Below are 6,283 nucleotides of genomic sequence, written 5' to 3'. Positions count from 1 at the left end.
GGTCTAGTGTCTTGAGTTCTTTATATATTTTGGAGATCGGACCTTTGTCAGTTGCGGGGTTGGTGAAGATCTTCTCCCAGTCAGTGGGTTGCCTTTTTGTCTTAGTGACAGTGTCCTTTGCTTTACAGAAGCTTCTCAGTCTCAGGAGGTCCCATTTATTCAATGATGCCCTTAATGTCTGTGCTGCTATGGTTATACGTAGGAAGTGGTCTCTTGTGCCCATGTGTTGTAGAGTACTTTCCACTTTCTCTTCTATCAGGTTCAGTGTGTTCGGACTGATATTGAGGTCTTTAATCCATTTGGACTTGAGTTTTGTGTCTGTTGATAGATATGGATCTATTTTCATTCTTCTACAGATTGACATCCAGTTTTGCCAGGACAATTTGTTGAAGATGCTCTTAAATGGACTTAACATTCAAGGCTTTCTACTTCCTAACTGAAGACATGACGTGAGCAGCTCCCCCAAGTCTCTATCCCTATGACTTTCCGACTGTGAGTGACTGTACCTTCCAACTGTGAGAGGGAAAACTTCTCTCTTTAAGTTACTTTGTTCAGTTATTTTGTCAGAGCAACAAGTAGCTAATACATTATGGTTTACATTCATATAGATAAAAATTGAAGTAGGGTTATCAGTAGGGAGTGACTTGCAAGCTCCAGGAAAGCTAAACATGGACCCAAACATCCTAAGACCCCCCAAACCATTAAGGTAAACACAGTAGTTCATAAATATTGCTCCTTTTTCAGGGAGATATTAGATGAAAACTGAATAGAATCACAAAACAAGAAATAATAGCAAAAGGAAGGAAGGAAAGAAGGGAGGAAAAAAGCTGGGTGATGGTACTGCATGCCTTTAATCCCAGCACTCAGGAGGCAGAGGCAGGTGGAACTCTGTGAATCTAGGCCAACCTGTTTTACAGAGTCCAGGACAGGCTCCAAAGCTACAGAGAAACCTTGTCTCAAAAAACCAAAGAAGAAATAAAAATAGCTAAGGATGATTACTTACATGCATTCATTTTATAGGTAACTTAAGTATGTATACTTGTTAAATGTATGTTCAGAATAACTTTACACAACCCTTTCTTGACTATCTTTTCTTAAGCTTTGCTATGTGGCCTATCCAAAATTCCTATGTTAATCCCAAACCTCCACTCTAACTGTATTTAGAGATTAGAATTTAGGAAGTAAAGTTAAAAGAGATCATATTGATGAAGCAATTTTTAAATTCTTCTCTCATACAATACAACCCAAGCACAGTTTCCTCTCCCTCCTCTCCTCCCAGTTCTTCCCCTTCAGAAAAGAGCAGGTCCCAGTGATACCAACCAAATATGGCATAACAAGATACAATAAGACTAGGTGCAAACCCTTTCATATCAAGGCCGGACAAGGCAACCAGGGGAAGGAAAGGGGTCCCAAGAGTAGACAAAAGAGTCAGAGAGCTTAAGTCTTAATCTGATGGGACTGGTGAGTCTGTATGCATGCAAGAGAGGGAGGCCATGAAAGCACACTGTGTAAATGGGCCATTTACAGGCCAAAAAAAGAGGCCCTACCAGAGCCCAACTCTGTAACCAACTCCAATACAGTGGAAAAAATACATTTCTGTTATTTAAACCCTGAGTCTCATATTTTATGGCATCCCAAGATTTGTTGTTGTTTTTTTTTCTGCTTCTTTATTTTTGCACATGCCTCTCTATTCACCTGTTGTCGTGACTAATTTTGGATGTCAACCTGCCTGCATTTGGAAGCAACTAAAACCTGAGCAGCTAGGTGCTCCTGTGATGTCTTTTCTTAATCAGATGATTTGAAGTGGGAAGACTTACCCTAAATCTGGGCCACATTTTCTGATTGGAGACAGAGATAAAAGGACATAGAAGAAGGAAACATTGCTTTTTCCCTGTTTGCTCTCATGACTGCTGCAAAGTTTGCCTGCCTTGTTTATGTGACTAGTATTAAATTCAATTTTGTGAGGATTCCGATGTAGACTGAGGCCCAGCAGCTCTCCATGGATCCTCCAGGACTTGGCAGCAGATTCTTCCTGCTGAGAAATCCAGCCTTGTAGATTTAACAACTACCAGATTCTTGGCCTTCCTCTCGAGAGACTGTACCATTGTTGGAATTCTCAAGTCACACCCTGTAAGTCAGGCTAATATTTCCCAAATGTTGAATTATATAGGTGTTATGACATTTGCCCTTCTTTTATACCTAACCCACGCTTCAAGACTGACATGGTGTCATTTCCTATTGGCAGACTTTCCTGAACATCCATCCTCTTTGCAAGGACTAGGTTAGAGAACATGTCTTTCTGCTCTCATTGCAATGGTGCTTAATTATATTCATAGTACAAGCTTCCTTTACTGTGGCATATCTCTTGGCACTAGTCACTGTCACCACTCTATGAGAATCCTCCGTAAATGATGGCCCAAGTTATTGTACTGTATCTCAAATACAAAATGATTCACAGAACACTCAGATTTGAAAACTCAATCTCATTTGGAGGGCCCAACTACATGATCATGGGTAAGAAATATAAATTCTATTTTAAACAAATAAATTAAGCTCTTACAGAGTGGTACAAGGCTCAGTCCATAGAAAGGACATAGTTATAAATACTTTATAATCCCCTTCTAGAAAGGAATTACCATTCAGGTATAAAGAGTATAGTAGCTGAAAGACTCCATTAACAATCTTCATCAGTTTTTGAACCCAGGCTACATTTCATGAGTCATCTCACTAAGAAAAATTGCAGTGATCAAAGTCACACTCTCTGAGATGCTTTGGAAGTGAGCTAATCCCAGCTAATGACTTAGCCAAGATCCTGGGATTCTCCACTCAATGTGAGACTTCTTTAAAGAGCAACCTCTGCTTCAGTTAGCAGAGACTTTTCCAGGACTTTATCAAAATCCTGTGGCTTCCCTTGATCCACCTTGCTTGTTCTTTTTTGTATTCACGTTTTGTCCCTAATTGTCCTTTTGTTCTCCTTGTAATATTTTCTCAGAATGTGACAGTTGGAATGAGAAACAGCCCACGAAAGTAGACCATAAGATGGGGCTTGAAGACTTAATTAACTGCCTGCAGCTGGGAATGATGACCCCATTCCTGGTGGAAGGCTGTATATGCATAGGCAATCCCTGGCACTTGACAGCAACCAAAAGGTTAAAACTTTCACTTCTCATGTTTCAGATAAAACACCCCAGGGGGTGGAGAAAGATTATATTCTAATAGAATGATTCAAGAATTATAAATCTGTATGAAAGACATTATAAATATAAAGAAAATAGAATTGGTGTTTGTAATGTTATTCAGTTACACTGATACCATATAGAAAATTAAAGGTAGAGTGCCAATATCAAGTAAAAGCCAAAAGTAAAACACAAAAGTCTATCTAATAGTTTACAAAAAAGCCTACAATTGATGCAATGGGTGAGAAAATACAATATTTGATTATTTGAGTGATTGAATTTTAATGCCCAACTGAAGTAGATAAATTATACAAAAGTTGAGGTCCTACTAGAGAAAGATGAAAATAAGAAACTACAGGAACCTGGCATGTGTGATGGTAACATTTTGGAATGCTCCCCAAAATTCTAACTTCTTATACTTTCATAAAATTTCTGAACCTATAAAAGTGGTGGCGGCCCACTCTTCCTCCAGTACTTCCTCTGTAGAAGGAAATATAACAAAGGTCCTTCTTCCACAAAGCAGCATGCCTATAAGCACCATAAATCCTTCCAAAAACAAGCATTAAAATCCTCAAGGAACTGGATGGTCTTACAGGAATATTCCAGCAGGAAGCAGGGCAGTACCTGTGGGACAAAGTTCTGAAGGTACTTATACAAGATGAACTTTATCATAAGACTAGTTTAGAGAGAATTTGATGATTTGTAAGTACTTTCTTGTAGGCAGAGACTGTTCATTCATTTCCCAGCTGCCCAGACCCAAAATAATCACATAGAAACTATATTAATTAAAACACTGCTTGGCCTATTAGCTCAGGGATCTTATTAACTAACTCTTTTGTTTTTTTTTTTTTGTTTTGTTTTGTTTATGCCTGGCAATAAATATTTTAATTCTTTTCTCTTTATTTTTTTGATGACAAATAATTTTCAAGTTTATTTCCTTTTTTTGTGTTTGCTATTTAAATACAAAGCTAAGCCACAAACAGGTACAACCAAGACATTTTAGCTCACAGTTACACCCTCCCGTCGGATCCTCCTCCAAGTCTGACCACTGACCGGACTAGCAAGGGGTGTGGGGAAGACTTTCTTAGGTAGCACCATCAAGAGGCTGGGGGACGGGGGAGGTGTTGGGGACAAGGGTAAGTTCTCATACCTAGCTCCAGAGCTCCAGCCCCAAAATGGAAGGAAACCACCTACTTCTGCTATCACAGGTTAAGAACAATCACAGTGATTCTCTGGCTGCCAGGCACCCTAGTGCCACACATCTGATGCCTCCAGGAATCCTGGGCTGCAGCATCTTCACAAAATACCAGGGGTTGTGCCTTGGCAGCAGATAGAGAACTTTCCATGCCATAGAATCAGGATTTAAGGTCGGGGGTGAAGGGGAGGGTAGGTGTGTATGGACTTAGTAATTTCTGGTCCCACTAGAAAAATCTTACTTTTGATTAGAAGAGTACCATCTCAAATCTCTACACAAACCATCCAGCCAAGCCAAAAAAGCTTTAAAAAAATCCAGAAGAAAACAGTCATTTCACTCCTTTCAAAACCTATATACATATAAGTTGTTTTCTGTGGGTTTTTTTCCATTTTTTTATTTTTTAAAACGTTTTATTGTTTTATTTTTTTAATAAATTCAGTGTTCACATTTCTATAAGGAATTAATGCAGTTTCAGGAGACCTGCCCCGCTGGGGCAGGAGAACAGTGCTTTTCCCGGCCTGCCTCTAGTCTGACTGCCCACCCTGATGCTTCGAGGTGCCTGGAAAAGCCGAAAGCCTGTGGAAGAGGTCTGTTCCCGGCCGGGCTTCCGAGCCCCGGGCTCAGTAAGCTTTGGAGAAAGCAGAGGAGAAGACGAGCTTACTGCAAAACTTTTGCTAAAAAAATATTCACACCGTCAATGTGTACGCCTGTCAAGACGCTGAGGAGAACAAGAGCTCGGAGACATCCTGTCCAGGCTGTGTGTGGGGGGGGGGTGGCAGCACCCTCACACCCGCCTGTCCTTGGACGTGGGGTGCGGGGGAGTCCTGGCTTCCTAGTTCTCTACACCTGTGCCGGCCGAGTCCTCGACTTCGCGGGAAGCACAAACGCTCAATTGTATGCAAAAAAGTACAAAAACAACGAGAATATAAGTTTTGGGAATATAAGGCCATCTGTTCAAGTCCACCTTGGAAACCTGTAACAGATATTTAAATACTACATGAAAAGGCATCTTTAATAGACTTTAAAAAACATCTGGAGTAATCAGCTAAGAATAAGTGTGTGTAAAACAAATCATTTCCCTCTGAGGGCACTTTGTCCTTTGAAGGAGGCAGTGTGGCAGGGAGGCCACATGGTTAATGCTTCCGCCAAGGATAGGCCTCAATGGAGGCCTTGCTGTGGTCTCCATAGTCGAACAGGATCTCTTCCCCAGCTGCAATGTCGCGGGAGGCAATGAGGATGAGGTGAGGCACGCCATCGATGTCATGCAGTTTGGTCTGGCAATTCCCACACTTACTATGATTGATCAGCCTTCCCAGGTGATTAGTTTCTCGAGTGGCATCCACGCAGTAGGTTTTGCTCAGATACTGAAAATAGTACATGTAGCAGCCTATGGAGGGGTCTTGTGCATACAGAGCCTCCCGCTTCTTGCCATCGGTGATCTCAATGAGGTCCCCATGGTATTCTACCACAAATTCTCCCCGGGAGAACTGCTTGGTGGCAATTACACCCCGGCCTTTTCCATCAATGAGATCAATCTTCATGCCTTCTTCCTTCCCGCTCTCAATCAGTTCATCGATTTTTTTCTTTTCTTCAGCCTGTAGCTCAGCCTTGTTCTTCCTGGAGCTCCTTCGCACCGGGTAGAAATCTGAAGGCTTTCTATTTTGCTGTGTTTTCCCTTGAGACTTTTTCTGAGGGGCCTGCTTGCCCTTGAAGGGTTTTTTCAGGGCCTGCTTGGCAACCACTGTATTGGTAGAATCACATGACAGGGGTGGAGTTTTTGGAGGCTCTGCTGCTTCAGATTTTTGGTTTGGAAAAGGAGCCAGGGGACCTCTCCTGGCGTCTTTGATCTTCTGTTCATCAGACTTCACGGAGCTTCGGATTGTATTCCCAGCATTTCTTTTCTCTTCTCGCT

General features: G+C 41.6%; 1 pseudogene; it reads right to left on the bottom strand.

Moving 5' to 3' along the window:
- Positions 1-5,504: 5,504 nt before the first annotated feature.
- LOC101992980 overlaps positions 5,505-6,283 on the bottom strand; it is a 1,310-nt pseudogene continuing 531 nt past the window's right edge.

Source organism: Microtus ochrogaster, chromosome X (genome assembly GCF_000317375.1).
Source record: "Microtus ochrogaster isolate Prairie Vole_2 chromosome X, MicOch1.0, whole genome shotgun sequence".
Classification (NCBI taxonomy): domain Eukaryota; kingdom Metazoa; phylum Chordata; class Mammalia; order Rodentia; family Cricetidae; genus Microtus; species Microtus ochrogaster.
The sequence above is the reverse complement of the archived record's forward strand: the minus strand, read 5'-3'. Positions and strand labels throughout refer to the sequence as shown.